The sequence below is a fragment of the Gopherus flavomarginatus genome, chromosome 2 (assembly GCF_025201925.1).
Source record: "Gopherus flavomarginatus isolate rGopFla2 chromosome 2, rGopFla2.mat.asm, whole genome shotgun sequence".
Lineage (NCBI taxonomy): Eukaryota > Metazoa > Chordata > Testudines > Testudinidae > Gopherus > Gopherus flavomarginatus.
In genome coordinates, this window is record NC_066618.1 from 263,173,991 (window position 1) to 263,194,562 (window position 20,572).

Genomic DNA, 20,572 nt, shown 5'->3' on the forward strand with positions numbered 1-20,572 from the left:
TGTAGTTTCCACATTCGGTCAAGTGTTGTAGCTATTTTTAGAAATCTCACATTGGTACCTTCTTTGCATTTTGTCCAATCTGCAGTGACAGTGTTCATAATTCAAACAACATGTGCTGGGGTCATCATCCAAGACTGCTATAACGTGAAATATATGGTAGAATGCAGGTAAAACAGAGCAGGGGACATACAATTCTCCCACAAGAAGTTGAGTCACAATTTTAATGCATGCACTCTTTTTTTTAAACGAATGTCATCAGCATGGAAGCATGTCCTTTGGAATGGTAGCTGAAGCATGAAGGAGCATACAAATGTTTAGCATATCTGCCACGTAAATACCTGGCAATGTCAGCTACAAAAGTGCCATGCGAATGGCTGTTCTCACTTTCAGTTGACATTGTAAATAAGAATCAGGCAGCATTATCTCCCGTAAATGTAAACAAACTTGTTTCTCTTAGCGATTGGCTGAATAAGAAGTAGGACTGAGTGGACTTGTAGGAGCTAAAGTTTTACATTGTTTTATTTTTGAGTGCAGTTATGTAACAAAAAAAATCTACATTTGTAAATTACACTTTCACATAGAGATTGCACTACAGTACTTGTATGACGTGAATTGAAAAATACTATTTCTTTTGTTTATCATTTTACTGTGCAAATATTTGTAATAACATAAAGTGAGCATTGTACACTTTGTATTTTGTGTTGTAATAGAAATCAATATATTTGAAAATGTAGAAAAACATCCAAAAATATTTAATAAATTTCAGTAGGTATTCTATTGTTTAACAGTGCAATTAATCGCAATCAATTTTTTAAATCACAATTAATTTTTTTGAGTTGTGTGAGTTAACTGCAATTAATCAACAGCCCTAGTTCTAATCCCAGTTCTATTGCCGACTTGAAATGTGACTTTGAGCAAGTCACTTAGACTCTCTGGACAAAATTCAGCCCCAGAGTAAGTACGCACAATGCAAGTGAAGTCAATAGGAGTTGTGCCATTTTGCCCTGGGGCAGAAATTGACAATCTATGCATCAGTTTCCACATACGTATAATGTGGTGTTATGAGTATAGGTTTACTCTTTCATTACTGAACAAAATTACATCAGTACTGCCTAAGTACCAATATCATCAAACCTAATCCCAGTACATATGCAAACTTGTACAAGTTTGCACGAATGAATACAGAATTGCATAAATATACTTATATAAAACCAGAAGGGGTGATAGAGCAAGGTAGGGAGACAGAGTAAGATACCAGCATTTAATTGTTCTCTCCTGCATTTTTCTCCCCCGGCACTCACTCACTCACCTCGTCTGGCTTTTCTTTTCTGTTTACTCTTCAAGCACCACCAGCCCCTCAAGGAGTTTACACCTCACATGCAGATATCTTTCCCAGGCATTTCATTTTTAGTGCAGCCTCCCTCCACAGTGTCTCCATGATATGTGTGTGTGTGTCTCTCTCACACACGCGCTCCCCCAGACATTTATGTTTTACCAATCCACCTCATTTTTAGAAGTTCAGCCAGAGAGGAGGAGGAAGCAGGAGGATCAGATCCTTCCCAGGCCAGGGTGGAGGCAGAAGCAGTGCAGGATCCTCATCCCTTTTCCAAGTGTCAAAGGTGGGGGAAGAACACACAGAGTCACAGTCTACACCTAAAACTTAGGTCAACCTAGCCACATTGAAATATTCACACCCCTGAGAGACCAAGTTAAGCCAGCGTAGGTCCCCAAGTAGACACTGCTAAGTCGATGGAGGAATTCTCCTGTCCAACTAACTACTGCCTCTCAAGGAGATGGATTATTACAGTGACGAAAAGCCTCTGTAGAGGAGCGGACTTACCCCTGCGGCGCCTCCTGCTGGTGACTCCTGGGAATTAGCTCATTCCAGCTCTGGAGCCCCCTCTGCAGGCCGGTGATCTTCCTGTCCTCTGGCCCCCATGTCACTCACTGGACCCGGTGCCCTTTGACATGGGGTGCTGCCCCCTGGCAGTAACCCCTTTCTTTCAGGGTCTCCCCTCCCTGGGAAACCGCCACCCTCTATCCCCACCTTGCCTCAGTATATGGCTACTGCCAGTCATTGTCTAGCCCCACGGCCTGGGGCAGACTGCAGTATCAGCCTGCTCATCACTGGCAAGGAGGGTTTGGGCCTGCTGCCTTGGCCTACCCCTGGGCTGCTCTCTGCAACCCCCAGTACCTGTTGGCCTTGTGCTAGGCCACAGCCTGGGGCTTTCCAGGCTAGAGCTCCCCAGCTCCTCTGCCTTTCCCTAGCCCTGCTCCACTCAGGTACCTTGTGTCTAGCTCCCTGCAGGCCCTTCTCCCTCTACAAACAGAGAGAGACTTCTGTCTGCCCCTGGCTTCTCTGCCTTTATAGGACCAGCTGAGTCTGTTTGGGGCATGGCCCCAGCTGCAGCCACATCCCCCAATCAGCGCAGCCTAAAAGCTGCTTTCTCCAGCCACAGCCCCCTCCCAGGGCTGTTTTTACCCCTTCAGGGCAGGAGCGGGGGTCCACCCCTCTACAACCTCCTTTCATTGCTGTAGCAAGTGTCTACACTACAGTGGCGTAGCTGTGCCATTGTAGCACTTGTTTTGTAGACATCCCTCAAGAGGGGGCCAGAGATTGCTGCAGAGCCAACAGCGGATGCTGCTTCCCAGCCAGCACTGGATGCACAGGTATACTCCAGCCCTGTGCTGGAGGGAGGGAGAAAAGAGAGAAGAGGGGGCAGGAGCTCTGCAGCTCTGACTGGCTGCCTTTCCCAGGATGCCAGACAATGGGAGTGACAGCTAATCAGTGAGGATTCTTCTGTTGATTGATGAGTTTTCTCTGTAGACCCAAAGGAAGGTTGGAAAACTCAGTCTTTGGAGGAAACCCATGGTTTTGGCAGCCATAATACTGGAGTAAGGAATGTGGTGGAGGAAAGAAAGGGCTGGACAGAGCAAGTGGAAGCAGAGAGATATCGGCGGAGGCTCACAGGTGCCAGTTGTTAAAACTCCACCAGAAAGAAGTGTGAGGCCAAGAGCAGAACACCATGCTGCTCTGGTCTCCCACCGCTCAGAGTTGCTGCTGCCTCCTTCCTATAGCTAGCAGTCCCTTCACCTCTACCACTGCTCTCTCTCTGCCAGCAAGAATGCTGTAGCCCTTTGTACTAAGAGGGTTCTGTTTATACCATATAAGTGCTCAATGCTGTTGTTATTATGCTTGGTTTTCATCATCATATCCTGACTGGTCAGGATGCAAATATCACAGTGCAATTCCTGAGCATCACACTAGTTTATTCGGAAGCACTCTGTGCTACCCACCGATGACCAATGGACTCTCCAGCTGTTAAGGATTCAGTGCCTTAGATATAAGAAGTTTTAAAAAGCAGAGTACATTTTAAAATGAAAAGGAATCTTAACCTCACATACAAGATAAAATGTAAAGTGTAGAGCACACAGTGGACAAGGAACCAAGGAGGAAAAAGATTTCAAGGATGAAAATGCATGGCAACCTCGCAACAGTTTACATTAAATTAAGATATATGCCATTTACAATTTAATAACTGCGTATAGCCGGAGACAGGTGTCAGAAAGAGAGAGAGAGAGCTCAAAGAGCTCATCCAAAACACAAAGCTAAATGAATATTCATTTCCCGTTGCCTGGAAAAATGTCACATGCATCTTCTTGGTGGGAGACATCTTGGTAGGAGACTTGTTGCAAGCCAAAATACAGCTGATGTGTAGCATGAAAAGATCATTTTACTTACTAACAGGCAGAAATGGAGCAACATATTTTGGAACATTTAGCTGGCTCTTCTCTCTTGCAGAGACAATTAAGTCTCATCTACCTAACTTTCTAGGAAAGACCTAAAAGTATCCTAATTAACTATTTTTCCACCAACTCAGCATGAAATACAGAAAAAGCCTATTCAGGGTTTATGCCCTCACAGCCCAAATATCATGGGAGACTCCCAGATGACCTCAGGTCACCATACAAGACATACCAGAAGAAGGCAAAAGAAAGGCCTTCTGAGAGAGAGCAGTTCAAATGTTCTAAATGTGAAGGATATAACATCTGCTCCTCTGGGGCATAAATGACAGGAGATAGACAGGGAGACTAATATCAGAGGTGTTTTAAAAGATTGTTTCAGCCACTATTTAGATAGAAACATTCTCCAGTGTGAAAGGACATTGCTTGACTAAAAGGAACAAGAGCTGGCCAGCGCTGACCTGGACTGAAACCAAAAAGGAGCATTTAGAATTGTCAAAGCACAAAGTACATGTCACTAGAAGTGAAGGCATTAGGGAAGGGGTGAGGGAGGGGCAGGAGAAATGCATCAATCCCAGCAAAGCAAATATCACCATATGTGTACTTCATAGTAAGAGACAAATGCAAACAGAGCTCTTTCCAAAATAAATACCTGAACAAAATAAACACATCATGTCCATATATTTTAAGAATAATGAGTGAGGTACAATGGAAAGTCTCAATAGCCAGTCACAAGTTCGAGGTAATTATGCAAAAAGAAATTATTTTCCTCTTGAAAGCGCAGCCTCAATAAACAATAACGCTTTGCACTTCCAGAGCAGTGATTTTCAATCTTTTTTCACTTGCGGACCCCTAAAAAGTTTTGAATGGAGGTGCGGACCCCTTTGGAAATCTTAATCTATAGATCCCCAGGGCCCAGGGTCTGCAGACCACAGGTTGAAAACCTCTGTTCTATGCAAGAACTTTTCATAGATCCCTTAGACATAGTCTGTGAACCCCCAGAGGTCCGTGGACCACAGGTTGAAAACCGCTGCTTTAAAGGATCTTACAGTGCTTTTAAAAACAATGAATTCATTAATTAAGGTTCACAACCTCCCTGCAAGACAGTTAAAGGATATGAGATGCACTAGTTCAGCCATCAGTAAGATACACAGCCACCTCTTGTGAAGAGCATGACAGCTGTTTATGCACCCAATTCTGAGAGGTACTGAGCACCCACATTTCCCTGGTGCTAATGACACCGTAACAATACATAACAATTTTTGCACAAGGAGTGAAGTATCCAACTTAAACTGCAAGGTGGATTTAGGTAGAGAAAATATAATCAACCAAATCAGAATTTGACCAGGACATCAAGATTAAGCATTCTAGCTCGCAGAAAAAAGTTCTTCAATGGCCACGAATGTTCAGGGCCTCAGCTTTATGTATCTTCCAAAAAACCAGCATCTCCAGCAGTACACTACCCACTAAAAGCACATTCGGACTCATTCCATACCTACTCACAGGGAAGTATGACATCTTACTGTGTTGCCATCAACTTTTTCTGCAAAACCTAAATGTTTCTTGTCATACATCTACACAGCAAAGAAAAACCTGAGGCTGACCCCTGCCAACCAGCTCAGGCTTGGGATGCAGGGCTGTTTCATTGCTGTGTAGACTTCCACGCTTAGGATGGTGCCTGGTCTCAAGGACCCTGCGGGGCGGGAGAGTCCCAAAACTTGGGCTCCAACCGAAGCCTGGTGTGGTTGACAGGGGCCCACTCTATACCTCAGGGGAGCACCCTGTGACCCCCATATTCCTTATCTATATATAATTGTGATATTGCATATAAAGCCGGCCATGTGAAGTATCAGGGGGGAAGGTTATGATCTGCTGAAACCCATGGTTTCATTACAATATGCACATCATTATTGCATATGAAGTTATGAGAATTGTGTTGTATGATTGTCACTAAAATATGCAGTGGATTTAGGAAGCACCCAGATACGAACTCTTCAAAGACAATGACAAGGGAGGTAACCAACACCTGGATGGGTGCTGAACAGACATCATCAGCCATTGTCCAGCAGAGGAGTTATTATTCAATGATTCACTCACAGAAAACACAATCGGGAGTATTGCTTCAAATTGTGACTTGGCAATGCCCACCAAACATGCCTAGCTCTAAGCACATAGACTCAGGCCTGGTCTACACTACGCATTTATACCGAATTTAGCAGCATTAAACCGAATTAACCCTACATCCGTCCACACAATGAAGCCTTTTATTTCGATATAAAGGGCTCTTAATACCGATATCTGTACTCCTCCCTGACAAGGGGAGTAGCACTGAAATCGGTATTGCCATGTCAGATTAGGGTTAGTGTGGCCGCAATTCGACGATATTGGCCTCCGGGAGCTATCCCACAGTGCACCATTGTGACTGCTCTGGACAGCAATCTGAACTCGGATGCTCTGGCCAGGTAGACAGGAAAAGCCCCACGAACTTTTGAATTTCATTTCCTGGTTTGCCCAGCGTGGAGCGCTGATCAGCATGGACTGTACGGGAGATACTGGACCTGATCGCTTTATGGGGAGACAAATCTGTTCTATCAGAGCTCCGTTCCAGAAGATGAAATGCCAAAGCATTTGAAAAAATCTCCAGGCTATGATAGACAGAGGCCACAGCAGGGACTCAACACAGTGCTGCGTGACAAGCGTAACGGAAAGCCAAAGAATCTAATGGATGCTCATGGAGGGAGGGAGGGAAGGAAAGAGGACTGAGGACTCCACTATCCCACAGTCCCTGCAGTCTCTGAAAAGCATTTGCATTCTTGGCTGAGCTCCCAATGCCTGAAGGGTCAAAAACATTGTCCTGGGTGGTTCAGGGTATATGTCGTCAATTTTCCCTCCTCCCCCCCCATGAAAGAAAAGGGAAAAAAATCGTTTCTCGCCTTTTTTCAGTGTGATCGTATGTCTACTGCATGCTGCTGGTAGACGCGGTGCTGTGGTGCTGAACACCAGCATCTCTTCCCCTTCATTTCCTGATGGCAGATGGTACAAAAGGGTTGAAAACCGTCCTCATCATCTCATGAGTGCTCCTGGCTGGCCTCGGTGAAGTCGGCCGGAGGCACCTCGGCAAAAATGGGAATGACTCTCGGTCATTCCCTTCTTTAAGCTTTGTCTCCTGGAGAGGCAGACAGTGCAATAGGCTTGGTAACCGTCCTCATCATAGCAGCTGGAGGCTGAGCTCCTCTCCCCGCCCCCTTTCATGTCTAATGAAGATTCTGTACTGCCTGGACTATCATAGCAGCGGGAGGCTGCACTCCTCTCCCCCCAACCCTTTAATGAGTAATGGAGATTCTGTCCTGCCTGGAATATCATAGCAGCTGGAGGCTGCCTCCTCCTCATTTTATCTCACTAAAAAGTCAGTGTTTCTTATTCCTGCATTCTTTATTACTTCATCACACAAATGGGGGGGACACTGCCAAGGTAGCCCAGGAGGAGTGTGGGAGGAGGGAAGCAACGGGTGGGGTTGTTGCAGGAGCACCCCCTAGAATGGCATGCAGCTCATCATTTCTGTGGGATATCTGGGGCTCTGACCCGGAGCGGCTGTGCTCTCTAGTTCTCTAGTAGACTTGTCCCATATTCTAGGCAGGACTGACTCTATTTTTAGACAAAATATAAAGAAGGGAATGACCTGGGGAGTCATTCCCATTTTTGTCCATGCGCCCCCGGCCAGCCTCAGCAAGGCCAGCCAGGAGCACCCATGACAGCAGCAGACGGTATAAAAGGACTGGTAACCGTCATCGCCAATTTCCAAAGCAGCAGACGGTACAAAAGGACTGGTAACCGTCATCGCCAATTTCCAAAGCAGCAGACGGTACAAAAGGACTGGTAACCATCATCGCCAATTTCCAAAGCAGCAGATGGTGCAATAGGGCTGATAACCGTCTCTGTTACCTTGCAAAGGCAAATGAATGCTGCTGTGTAGCACTGCAGTACCACGTCTGTCAACAGCATCCAGTACACATACAGTGATAGTGACAAAAGGCTAAATGGGCTCCATGATTGCCATGCTATGGCGTCTGCCAGGGCAATCCAGGGAAAAAGGGCGCTAAATGATTGTCTGCTGTTGCTTTCTCCGAGGAAGGATTGAGTGACGACATTTACCCAGAATAATCTGCGACACTGTTTTTGCCCCATCATGCACTGGGATCTCAGTCCAGAATTCCAATAGGTGAGGGAGACTGTGGGAACTATGGGATAGCTAACCACGGTGCAACGCTCCGGAAATGGACGCTAGCCTCGATACATGGACACACACCGCCAAATTAATGTGCTTAGTGTGGCGGCGTGCACTCGACTTTATACAATCTGTTTTAAAACAATGGTTTCTGTAAAATCGGAATAATCCCGTAACGTAGACATACCCTCAGGGTATAAAACAGAACACAGTGGCCCAATGCTTTGCCTTTTCTCCTGCTCCCATGTATGCTGCAAGCAACAAGGATGTTCAGAAGACTGAAGACTCCAACAGAGGAGACTGGTCCAGGTTTCAAGGGTAAAACCTGTGTATTATGAAATGTAACATCTAGTGGGGTAAGAAAACTGCTTGATCTAAATACTGCCTAGCGTCTTACAGGTTTAAGATTCAGATTGTGCGCTTATTTTGTATTCTTTGGTAACTAAATCTGACTTTTTGCCTGTCACTTATAATCACTTAAAATCTATCTTTTGTAATCAATAAACGTGTTTGACTGTTTATCCTTACCAGTGAGTTTGCCTGAAATCCTTGGTAAATCTGCTCAGGTTTGCAAAGGCTAGTATATAGCCACTTTCCATTGATGAAGTGGTGAACCAATTAATAAACTTTCATTGCTCAAGAAAGGGTCTTGAGCAGTGCAAGACAGTATATTCCTGAGGTACAAGGCTGGGAGGGATTTGGCTGGTGCTTTTCTCTGTGATTGATGAGTGGTTCTGGGAGCATTCATGCAATCTAGCTGGGTGGGGGGCTTCTCATGCGGTTGTGCTGAGTGATAAAAGCAGCCAGAGGGGTTTGCTGCTTATCACTAGCAAAGCATTGTGAGAGACAGCCCAGGCTGGAGAGTTAAGGGGGCATAGCAGTCCCGCAGTTCCAGGCTGCACTCTGGGGATTCCATCACACTTGGAAGTCTACACAGCAATGAAACACCCCCTCAGACCAAGTCGGACGGCATGGGCCAGCTGCAGGTTTTTCTTTGCTGTGTACATATACCGTGGGAGATCTTTCATCCAGCATAACCCTGTTTAACTTGTGAAAGTTAATGGGATCACAGCATATAGTGGTACAGCAACAGGCCTAAAGAAATGTGAGTGAAATCACTCTTCTTCTCTTGTTTCCATTTAAATGTGAGATTTAAACTTCATGAATTCAGAATCCAGCAATCAAAACAAAACAAAATGTTGTGTATTCCCAGGTTTAAATCTCTTGCATTCCCAAATAGCATCTTCACTCCCATCGCAACAAGGATATTTGCTAATGAGTTGTATTTCTGTAAACATATCTGGGCGGTAAAGGTTTTCTCATGTACAGCAGACCAATAATTCATTATGGTACCAGCAAACACGGTTATATCCACTTACCGCTGGCAAAAGTTAGATATGTAAGGAAAGCAGATCTTGTTTGACAACTTCTCTGCAACCTGCCAGAATCTGCCAACATTATTTGGCCCACTCAGATGAATATTTTTAAATGAAGAAGTGAGCTGTGGTAGGGCAGCCACTTTAACAAAGATTATTTCCTCAAAGCAAAGTCAGAGCAAAAGTTCAGAGGCTTTTCTGCTACTTGCTCCATAAGGGGGCTTGTGGGCCATACACACATACATTGCCTGACCACAGGAGCAACAAGAGCAGCCTGTTTGGAAGCAACTTAGCTGACAGCTTCCATTGTTGAGTTGTAGAAGAGTCCTGTGTTCTCATTTACTATTTTTTTCTCCCATGGTGCAATATAGATCCTATTCTGCGGGGTTCTCCCCAGACACAACAATGATCCAGGCAAGACTCCTTGCCCCCTTTCAAGGTCTTTTTTTTAAAATATATTTTAAAGAGCATGTAGTGAAGGTTTCTGTTCATTCAAAAGGCAGGCACAAATACAGGCAGCAGCACATCCTAGAACAACCCGTCTCAACCCTGACCCGGAAAACTACTTCAGGAACTGGAGTACATCAGGCTCCGTTCCCATTCTCCCCCTAAGAACCTTCTTCACTAGGTTTATGAGCCATGAGTCAATATAAAGTACACTTGATTACACAAGTTAGTGAAGCTTGTGTTTAGAAGGTACAAGTTTGTAGAATGTGGAGAATTTGCTACAACAATTCTAAGCTGAGGGGACACGTCTCAATATTCACTTTATCACTTTCATGTTAACTTGATACCGCGGCTCAAAGGTCATGCAATGAATGGAGATTCCAGATCTATCCACCTCAGGGTTTTCCATAGTGCCCACCAACATGGTATCAAAGTCCCCAGCAGGAAATCCAAGCCTGCAAGCTTTATTTTTATGGGCTGCCTTTATCCCCAGTTGTTCTACCACCTCTCTCCACTAGCAAGGTTACCTTTGCAACAAGCAGCTTCCATTTGCCTGTTTGCATCATCTGCAAAGGCCACTGGAGATCCTGCTATACAAACCAGCTAGGGTCCTTGGGACTGTCTCTTCCTCTGTGTCTGGACAGGCCTCAACATGAGGGCTCAATCCTGACTGGAGCTTTTGTCTGTGTTATGGTCACTTTCAATACATTTGACTTGCTCTCTGGTGCAGCAGGGTAGCTAATAAGAGGCAGAGTAGTTCAAGTTTTGAGTACAGGTAGGAACTTCTCCTAAGTTAGATACCCAGACAGTCTGTTTTTTGCTTTCCATAAAATTGGCTGAAGAATTAAAGCATGATGAACATTTTTTCTGGGGCTGATCTCAGGCTGCAGTGAATAGTTTATAAAGAGACTTATTCTTTGCCTTTAGTGTTTGACAAGATACATGATGGTTTATACAGTATTATAGTCAATTGCATTACTCCTGGACTACTCAAGGATTTCAGGGTTGGGAGCTGTCCCTGGAAATGGCATTTAGAAAAGCTAACGCCCCATATCTTGTTTACCAAGTTAATAAACTAACCCATTTCATTAGCTAATTCATTTAAAAACAAACCTTCCTACAGCAAATGCCATTAAAAGGAAGAATTGATTTTATCATGATATTAACAAATCACAATAAGTCAGAATATTTTTGTTATTTCCTTATTTTCATATCATGGTGAGCTATTTATACTGTAATCCAATAAGAGAGAGGTTTCCTTTTCATTGCAACCCCTTTAACTCTCTTTTTACTGAGCACACAGAGCCATCAAAATCGTAAGAGTCTGCCAGCATACTCTCTCCTGACACAAGATGGTTAACTATAGTAACTCATGTAACAGAGGTTGTATCTTCTCTACCTCCATTCAAAAGCAATTCAAAGTGAAGAATGCTTCTCTCAAATGTGTCCCTCATATCTTTGAGTACACAAGACCAGACCCAATGCTCGTTTCACCAAACAGACTAGCGGATAAAGATGGCTTTATCACCATCTTTACAGTTTTCATTTTTGAATTTATTGTCCACCTTTGTCCACATGTTCCATATAAAACAAAATATCATCTACTATTAGTTGAAATAAATAAATAAAAGAATCTAGAAACACAAAATTAACAGCAGCAGGTGATGTCTATGTTTGACCACTGTGTGTGTCCAATCAGGAGTTTAATTTGGCATCCTCTTATTAAAAATACTACCTAAAGCCACAGATGTGTCAATGTGGGACCTCCTGAAATAAAATTCAAACAGGGATTTCTTTAAAAGAAGTACAAACAGTGAATACATTAGGAGGGAAGCCCAGTTTTTATTTTTAAAAAGCCATACTGTACTTTTTGATCTCTGCACACGAAAGTAGTCTTTAAAGGGAATGGCTTAGTAGTTAGACTGCATTAGAATAAAAATCACATTTATACTCACTGAAATGCATACTGAAGAAAAAAGTATCACTTCTTAAACTCTTTGTAGTAGGTGCTGATCAAAGAGTCTGAGCCGTCAATGTCACCCTTATTCAGAAGAAGATGTTCTTTGTGATCCTGAGCCAGATAAAGCATTATTATGTTCTCAGGGTATGGGGTGAATTTTGCAAAAATGTGATCAAACTTCCTAACATGGTCCATCCCCTTTTCAATTTTCAGAACAAGGATTTATATACCTGGAAACAAATATCAAACTATCCTTGCTGAGCTAGACAGATGGCAATATTGACATTAACATGGTTGAATAAACGTAGTGTAATTAAAAACAACCTTCTCCCCTGTCTACACTGCACACTGCTTGATGTATTATGTAAAAATCACTCCATCTAATTAACGACAGAAAAGTGTAATACAAAAGTATCTTCAATCTTCCTGCAATCAAGCAGGAATGAATTTCTATTTTTGAAATAAATGTTATATAGCATCTGTCTGTTCCAAGCACTATTGTGTTTACTGGATCTACAGTAATCAATTCTTACCATCACCATAGTATCTTGAGTATTTCACATATATTAATGAATTTAGCCTCAGTACACTCATATGAGATAAGGAATTATTATTCTTGCCATTGCCACAGAGTGTATGCATGGATCCTAGTGCGCCTATTCCAGCCCTTGCAAGAATATCCTGAGAGAGGTAGTTATGGAAGGGATGGATGGGAGATGAAGTCTCAGAAGGGTCATATGACTGTACTAGGACCATATAATGAACAGCCTGGGCTCAAAAGAGAGAGAGATCTGCAGGGAGCAGGAAGTATGGGGAGGTTCTCTAGCTGCAGGATTCTGGAATTTGACTGTGGCAGTCTGGGGAAAGCTCCCAGGTGTTAGGTGGTTTTCTGACAGAGCCTGTGAGGTGCTCAACAGAGGAGGCCTGAAGAGGATGGAGGAGGAGTCAGGGTGCATAGGAAGTGTCCCAGAGAGGAGCAGAGTAGGTTAAGCAAAAGGGACACATCACAACAGCACTTTAATGTCTCTGGGTTGGAGTCTGAAGTTGAGAGAGGAACCGGGCTCCCCTACACAATAGCTGTGCTGGCAGAAGGGTGAGAGGACACCCCTGCCATGCTACGGAGCAAAGGGCAAAGGCTACGGAGCCCAGAGAGGGCAGCGACATACTACTTGTGATTTGGTACTTCATTTTGTTAATCCCCAAAAGAGGTGGTCTTAAAAGGAGGATTGGCTGGAGGGCTAACTGTTCAAACTCTGAATTGCCCATCCATAAGTGGAAAAAGGGTTCCCTGGCACCTGAATTTAGAATATTTTGCATTTGTGGGTTGTTGTTGCAGCCTTATTGTTATTGTAATGGAGAATTTCTGCTTTTAATTTCCTTGGGGTTTTTGAACAGTAGTATGATATAATATGGCATCTGTTTACTGGAATAGGAACCAAATGTAAATATTGAGAAATTGAATAAACAATACTTTAAATTTAGAGCTCCACAAAAAGGCATTAGAAACCAAGTCCAAAAACAGTTTACAAAGCTCCTTTAACGAGGCCCGGTGGGCCAAACTCACCCTGACGTAGCTCTACAAGAATCACTAAAGTTACATCTGCAATGAATCTGGTCCAAGGACTTTAAACAGGGGCAGTGGAGGGAGGAGAACAAAAACTACTTTTGCATCTGGGTTTACGTCTTTAATATTCTGCTAAGCCAACACAAAACATCCACCTGAACATAAATGAACTGCTGTAGAAGAGTCTTGCACTGTTTGAATTCTTACCATGCCCTTTGACCTGATGTATTTGGGTTGTTTGTGTGTGTGACTGTAGTGGGATAAAAATGTTGGTGAAAGCTTCTGAATAAGACTTTCCTTAAAGCTGTTTTCCTATCAGCTACCACATGAACTTGCTTAGGGCTTGTCTACCTGGGGAAACTGCCTGGCACAGCTACATACCAGTATCATTATTCTGCTATAGCTATATCAGTGTAAGTGCCCCAGTGGACACACTTATTCTGGCATCAGAGTGCTTTTTTATGGTTAGCTTATGTTGCTTTGAAAGTGGCATAAAGTAAACGGGAAAAAGGCACTCATTCTGGGAAAAGCGTGTCTACAGTGGGATACATGCTGATATTGTTCTTTACGTACAGTTATACTGTTATAGTTAGGCCAGTACATTTTTCCATGTAGACAAGCTTTGTCTCCTTTTGTTCTGCCTATACATGGAGATTAATGGGAGTTCTGAAAGCATGTTAAGGGAAGAAGGAGTTTAGGGTCAGGGTACATTTTGCTTCTGTTTTCACAGTATATATTGATTTTGATACTCAAAGCCAAAAGTGCTTTTTTCTAGCTGTTCCTAACAAGAGATTGGGACCTTTGCTTTTGGATGAGCCTCTCCCCATAGCTGTTTATCCTTTTGTCACCTTCAGAATGGATTACTGCACTAAACGCTATCTAGGCTGAATCCCACCCATGAAAACCTCATCCCAGGGTGAGGATGCCTCCTTGCTTTGTGGTCTTCTCCTTGAGAGTGTATATGTGACGTTATCTGATTAAAATATGACCAGATAGATCATGGTTGCAACCACTGTTATATATCTCCAACAAATCTTGCACAAAACATGATGTAAGATATCTATGGAAAGCTTATGATTTGCTGAATATGGTTATGCTATTTGTATGCATGTATCATTTTTGTATTTGAAGTTATGAATATTGGCTCTATACCTGTATTTTAAATGTTTGCTCCTGGGGTAACGTCCACAAGGTATTTAGCCTGCACATCTTGAAGGAACTACTCAAGTAGAATGGGCCATTAAAGGACACTTAACTTACAATGGAAGATGCCTATCTAGTTTTAATGGACTTTCCTGCTGTAACTGGGCGAAATCATGCATGGACATGTGACTTGTCCATTAGACTCCAAACACCATCTTGTTAGGGCTTATCCACACTGGCAATTTACAGCGCTGCAACTTTCTCACTCAGGGATGTGAAAAAGTGCCAGTGTAGACAGTGCCCCAGCGCCGGGAGCCACACTCGCAGCGCTGGTAGCTATGCCTCTTGTCTAGCTCTTCTATAGTACCTTTCATTCACCGATCTCACAGTTCTACATAAAGAGGGATAATTGTCATTATACTCATTTTACACACAGGGAAATTGAGGCACCAAGCGATTAAGGATTTGTCTGCAGTGAGGATTTTTTTCACAGTGTAGCCACACTGATGTAGCTGCAGCACTGCAAACTCTTCACTGGGAAAAATGGTGCATCCTCATCTTGCATTAGCTAATTGTCCTAGTGACAATTAAGCAGCTTGTAGTTCTCACACATGGTAACAGGTCGATGTAAAAATTATGAGAAAGCTAGGCTTTACCTTGCTTGACCTGCTAACACGTTTTGTCTTTACACACTGAAAAACTGCATCATCTTTACCAGCATTTTATCTTATGTTAGCTAATATGTGTTAGCTAACACGAAGGGAGAACACACCTGTTTTCCTATTGAAGGGGCACCTTTTGTGTAGACATGCTGCACTGGGGCAGGCTGCTGTTTACACTTGTGCAGATGCATTGTAGTCAGCGTTTATATAGCAGAGTTACACACCTGATATAGACAAGCTCAAAGGGATTTGCCTAAGGCCACAAAGGGAATCATGGGCAGAGCAAGGGACTGACCCCAGATAACCTGAGGCCCAGACCAGTTGCTGAACCACAGAACTGCCCTTCACGAGAGATGCCAGTGGTACGCACTCCGCTGCGATCGACCAGGTCGTTCATGGAAGTGGAGCTGAACCGCCTTTGGAAATGGTGTGAAGTCTTTTACAGAATGTCCCAATCAGAGGTCAGGATTCAGTCTGGACATGGCTTTAGAGATTACTTGTAACAATAGCAGGAACCATGTGTTCATATGGAAACCTGAGTTCAAGAAGAGAGGGCCACCTTTAATTACACTTAAGCCAAAGGGGTCACCAAATGAAATTAATATGCAGCAGGTTTAAAACAAACAAAAGGAAGTATTTTTTCATACAACGCCAAGACTATAACAGGGTTCAAAATAGAACTAGATAAGTTCATGAAGGATAGGTCCATCAATGACTATTAGCCAGGATGGGCAGAGATGGTGTCCCTACCCTCTCTTTGCTGCGAATGAGTGGCAGGGGATGGATCACTTGATGATTACCTGTTCTGTTCATTCCCTCTGGGGAACCTGGCATTGGCCATTGTTGGAAGACAGGATACTGGGCTAGCTGGACCTTTGATCTGACCCAGTATGGCTGTTCTTATGTTATGTTCTTATGAAAAAAAATTCCATTTGGGGATTTATTGGATGATCCCAGAAGGGCTGAAGAACTGTAGGTGAGTCAGGAGGCAGAAAAGAGGAATTAATGGGAACTGGGGAAGGGAAAGGGTGTCCCTTACTCAAACCTTAAAATGGTTGAGTTTGAATTAGAGAGATGGAAGCATATTTGGGCTGGTTCTTATTTTTCCTAAATGAATTTGTCTGCCCTACCTCGTGGTCATTGACAAGATGAAATTATAATGCAGCCTTGTGCACTTCCAAAGGGTTCTGCAAGAGCCCAGTATAGAGTGCAAGGTAACACCAGCGGGAGGGTTATAACATTATGGTGCTTCTATTATTGGAGCTGTACCTTTCTGTTTGGGATCAACAGGCTTAAAAGTGTTAACATTTAACATGGCCAAGCCAGACTTTGAAGTTAGCACTCTATTAACATTAGTGGGGGAAAGTTCACACCTCTCTTCTACTTGGCTGGCTCCACAGCAAACAAAACAGTAGCGCAGTGAGCAGCAATACAAAAGGCACATTCACAATCAGATTAGTGAGAAACTGTTTACACAGGGCTTGGGAAACTTATCTGACACCTACAAATTCAAGGACTAAATCCATTAACTGCGGGAAAGATGCCTGTGCTGCTATAAGGAGAGATTCCAATCACTATCAGAGCCTCATAATGCTAGACATTTTACAATACTGTAGATGCTGTCCCTGCCCCAAACAGCATACAGTCTAAGGCTTGTCTCCATGGGGAACTGACCAGAATAGTGTTGAGGAACAGCTCCCCACGTAAGCACCGTATTCCAGAAAAAAAGTCCACACGGGCAGCTATTCCAGAAAAGTGACAACAAAATAGCTTAGTCCATTATATCTATTCTGGTCAGTTTCCCCATGCTAGACTAGCCTTTAAAAACTGAGCAACATACAGAGATGGAGAAGAGGTGAACACCCAAATACAAATACAGCTTTTTCCCTCTCCCCTTCCCTCCTGCGCCCAGCCCAGATGTCGCTTGTTGGCAGACTTCTTTGTCAATATCACTGCTATTCACAAGGCTACCAGTGGCATGACTGAATGCCGACTAGTCTGTGGACAGTTTTCATGCTGTTGCAGTTTAGGAAAACTAGAGCAGTGGCAGAGGCAATTAATCTGTGTCCATTTGCAGACTCAGGCAAAAAGTCGTATGTTGGGTCAGGTTTGGAAAGTTCTCTCCTCAGACAAACTGTCTAAGCTTTCATTAAAAAAAACAAAAAACAAACCCTAGACAGTGCAGAGGTTAATACAATTGCCAGAGGAAAATTCCTACAGCTCCAGGCAAGCAATTTTTTCAAGTCTTGTGTTTACCTATAAATGCTTAGGTCCTGCAAAATGTAGATAGTAAATCTTCAAGTAGGGAATGTGTCTCCACATACGTCTGCACAGCACCTCGCACTATGGGGTCCTGATCCTGACTGGGGTCTTTCGGCACTGCTGCAAACTAAATGTGACATAATAGGACAGCAACTCCACCATGTCCTGCTATGCTGTGTGCTTGTCTTTGCTGAACGCTCTCCAGTTTATCAACATCCTTCTTGAATTGTGAGCACCAGAACTGGATACAGTATTCCAGCAGCGGTCCCACCAGTGTTAAATATAGAAGCAAAAAAATATCTGAACTACTCAGGATTCCCTGTTTATGCATCCCAGAATTGTATCAGCTCTTTTGGTCACAGGGTCACATTGGGAGCTCACATTCAGCTGATTGTGTGCCACAACCCCCACTGCTTCCCATGCTAGAGTCCCTCATTCTGTCAGTATGGCCTACATTCTTTGTTCCTATACACACACACACACATATTTACATTTAGCTGTATTAAAAAAACCAACACGCCTATTGTTTGTTTGACCCAGTTTATCAAGCAATCCAGATCATTCTGAATTAGTGACCTGTCCTCTTCATTATTTACTACTCCCACCACTTTTGGCTCACTGAAAATTTTATCAGTGATGACTTTGTTTTCTTTCAGGTAATTGATAAAAATGTTAAATAGCATACAGCCAAGAACTGACCCCCGTGGGGCGCCACTGGAAACACACCTGCTCTATGACAATTACATTTTGAGATTGGTTGGTCAGCTGGTTTTGAATCCATTGACATGGCACATATTAAAAGTCAAACACGTTACAGAAGGCTTTTATGTCAACACTCTTACCTTTATCAACCAAACTCGTAATCTCATAAAAAATATCAAGTTAGTTTGACAGGATCTATTGTCCACACACTCATGTAGTATTTGCATTACTTACATTGCATTAAATTGCCCTCTTTTAATTCTTTATTAATCAAGTTCCATATCAGTCGCTCTATTATCTTGTCTGGGACTGATGTCAGGCTAACTGGCCTATAATTATCCAGACCATCCCATATACCCTTTTTAAATATTGGCCCAACATTAGCTTTCTTCTAGTTTTCTGGAACTTCCCCGGTGCTCCAAGCCGTTTTGAAAAAAATCAACATTATCCATCCAGTGAGCTCCTCAGCCAGCTCTTTAAAACTCTTGGATCCCAGTTATTTGGACCTGTTGATTTAAAATGTCTATCTTTAGTAGCTTCTGTTTAACATCCTCCAGAGATACTAATGGAATGGAAAGATGTATCACCATAATATGACTATATCATCTGTTTCCCCCCCAAATATAGAACAGAAATATTTATTGAACACTTCTGCCTTTTCTACATTATTACTAATAATTCCCTTATGTCCATTTAGTAATGGACCAATACCATTGTCAGGATTCTTTTTGTTCCTAAAATATTTTTAAAACTTTTTTTATTGCTGATTTATATTCATTACTATCAACTTCCCCTTTCTTCCATTTGTGATATTTTTTTACAACTGCCTTCACTTCCTCACTAAACCAGGTTGTTTTTTTAAAAACCAGCACAGCCTTATTCCTCAGTTGTGGCTTTCTGAGAACTTAGTAAGGTGTTCTTAAATTATTCCCAATTATCATTCACATTTTTCTGATTAAATTCTTCCTTCCAACTGACTTGGCTCAATGGTTTTCAGGTTTGTTAATTGGCCCTATTACAGCACCAAGTATATATATAAAAACTGGTCTGGCCTTTATTCTACTTCCACTTTATAACTGTGATCAAGTCATGATCACTTGTACCTGTCCATGTAGACAAGCCCTGTGTCTTCTTTATCATGCCCAGTTTCTCTTCCTTTTGCTTTTTTTTTTCTTTCCTGCGTATTTGCCTTTCACATTGGCATTTCTTTATGGCATTTTTGTATGCTTTTGTTGGTTTTGCCCCTTCTTCCCATATTCCACCTCAGTAGCTCACCAAAGGCTCCAGCTGGGGAGTTGCGGGCATTGGTTTCCCCCTAAACTAAGCTGACCACAGGAGCAGAGATGATAAACTTGGGCTGCTGGACAGCTGACTGTGCTTGCAGCCTGATGCATGTAAGGTGCCAGCAGCCTCGGGATCCACAATGGAAGCAGTGAGGGGAAGGAGAGGTGACTTTCACTTTACCTGGAAATGTGGTGGCGGCGTGTTTGCGTTGGATCAAGGGTCCTGCTGTTTCCATGCCCGCAGCAATTCTCTCAATGCCCTAACCCACTCCACGGTGGCAGCACGCTGAATTATGGTCTTCTGTCCCATAGAATTTCATCCGGTGTCATTACAACCAGTCCCCTTGGTGTGAGAGGCTTCGCTTTTATATACCATCCCTTTCTTCAGTGCATAGTGTTTATTCTGTTCCCCTACTAATCTATTACATCAATCCTCACCCTCTTAATTACCCTTCTGTTACTAAGGCAACAGCTACCCAAGCAGTTGTCTCGCTGTTTTCCTTCCATTACTTTTTTTCTGTCTTTTCTGGCATCTTTCTGCTTTGGATGCTCTCTCTTATTTAAGTCAGTGTACAGCTATTTTCCAAAACATTTAATTAACAGAAGTGCACAAGACATAAGGGTTTAGATTTAGTCAAATGTTATGGCTGGTTCTCATTTCATCAGAAACATTTCTTGCACAAACACCAAAACAAGCATTCACCTGCAGTTCCTCGCCACGTCAAGCTACTAATTAGTCACAAAAGGCTGGATTAGGCTCTGTAGGCACCTAAAGATGCAGATGTGCATAGTGCGATTTTCAAAAGTGCCTAACTACATTAGGTGTAATTTTTAGGTGTCAACTCATGGGAGTTAGGTGCCTCAATCCCACTAGATGTCTCTCTCACTTATATTTAAACATCTAAAGATTTGGCTATTTGAAAATTTGGCCTTATGGCCTTGCCTAGACTAGGAAAAAGAATCATGTTTGTTTAAAAACATGCCAACTGACATGTTTTAATTGAAGCTAGGTCTTACTAAAAGGGTAGGTCAACCCAGCTACACCACACCCATGAGCGACAGAGTTATACCGACATAACCCCCGGTGTAGAAAGTGTTAGGTTACATAAGAACGGCCATACTGGCAGACCAAAGATCCAGCTGGCCCAGTATCCTGTCTTCTGACAGTAGTCAGACAAGGTGCCCTAGAGAGAATGAACATAAC

The 20,572-nt window shown here is 43.0% G+C and overlaps 1 protein-coding gene across 1 annotated transcript in view; it reads right to left on the minus strand.

Annotated features, from left to right (window-relative positions):
- NCALD (neurocalcin delta) overlaps nucleotides 1-19,711 on the minus strand; it is a 147,626-nt gene extending 127,915 nt beyond the window's left edge. The window contains exon 1 of the mRNA XM_050941398.1: nucleotides 19,550-19,711. The gene's annotated coding sequence lies outside the window, so the exon portion shown is untranslated. The remainder of the gene's footprint in view (nucleotides 1-19,549) is intronic.
- Between the last annotated feature and the right edge of the window lie 861 nt (nucleotides 19,712-20,572).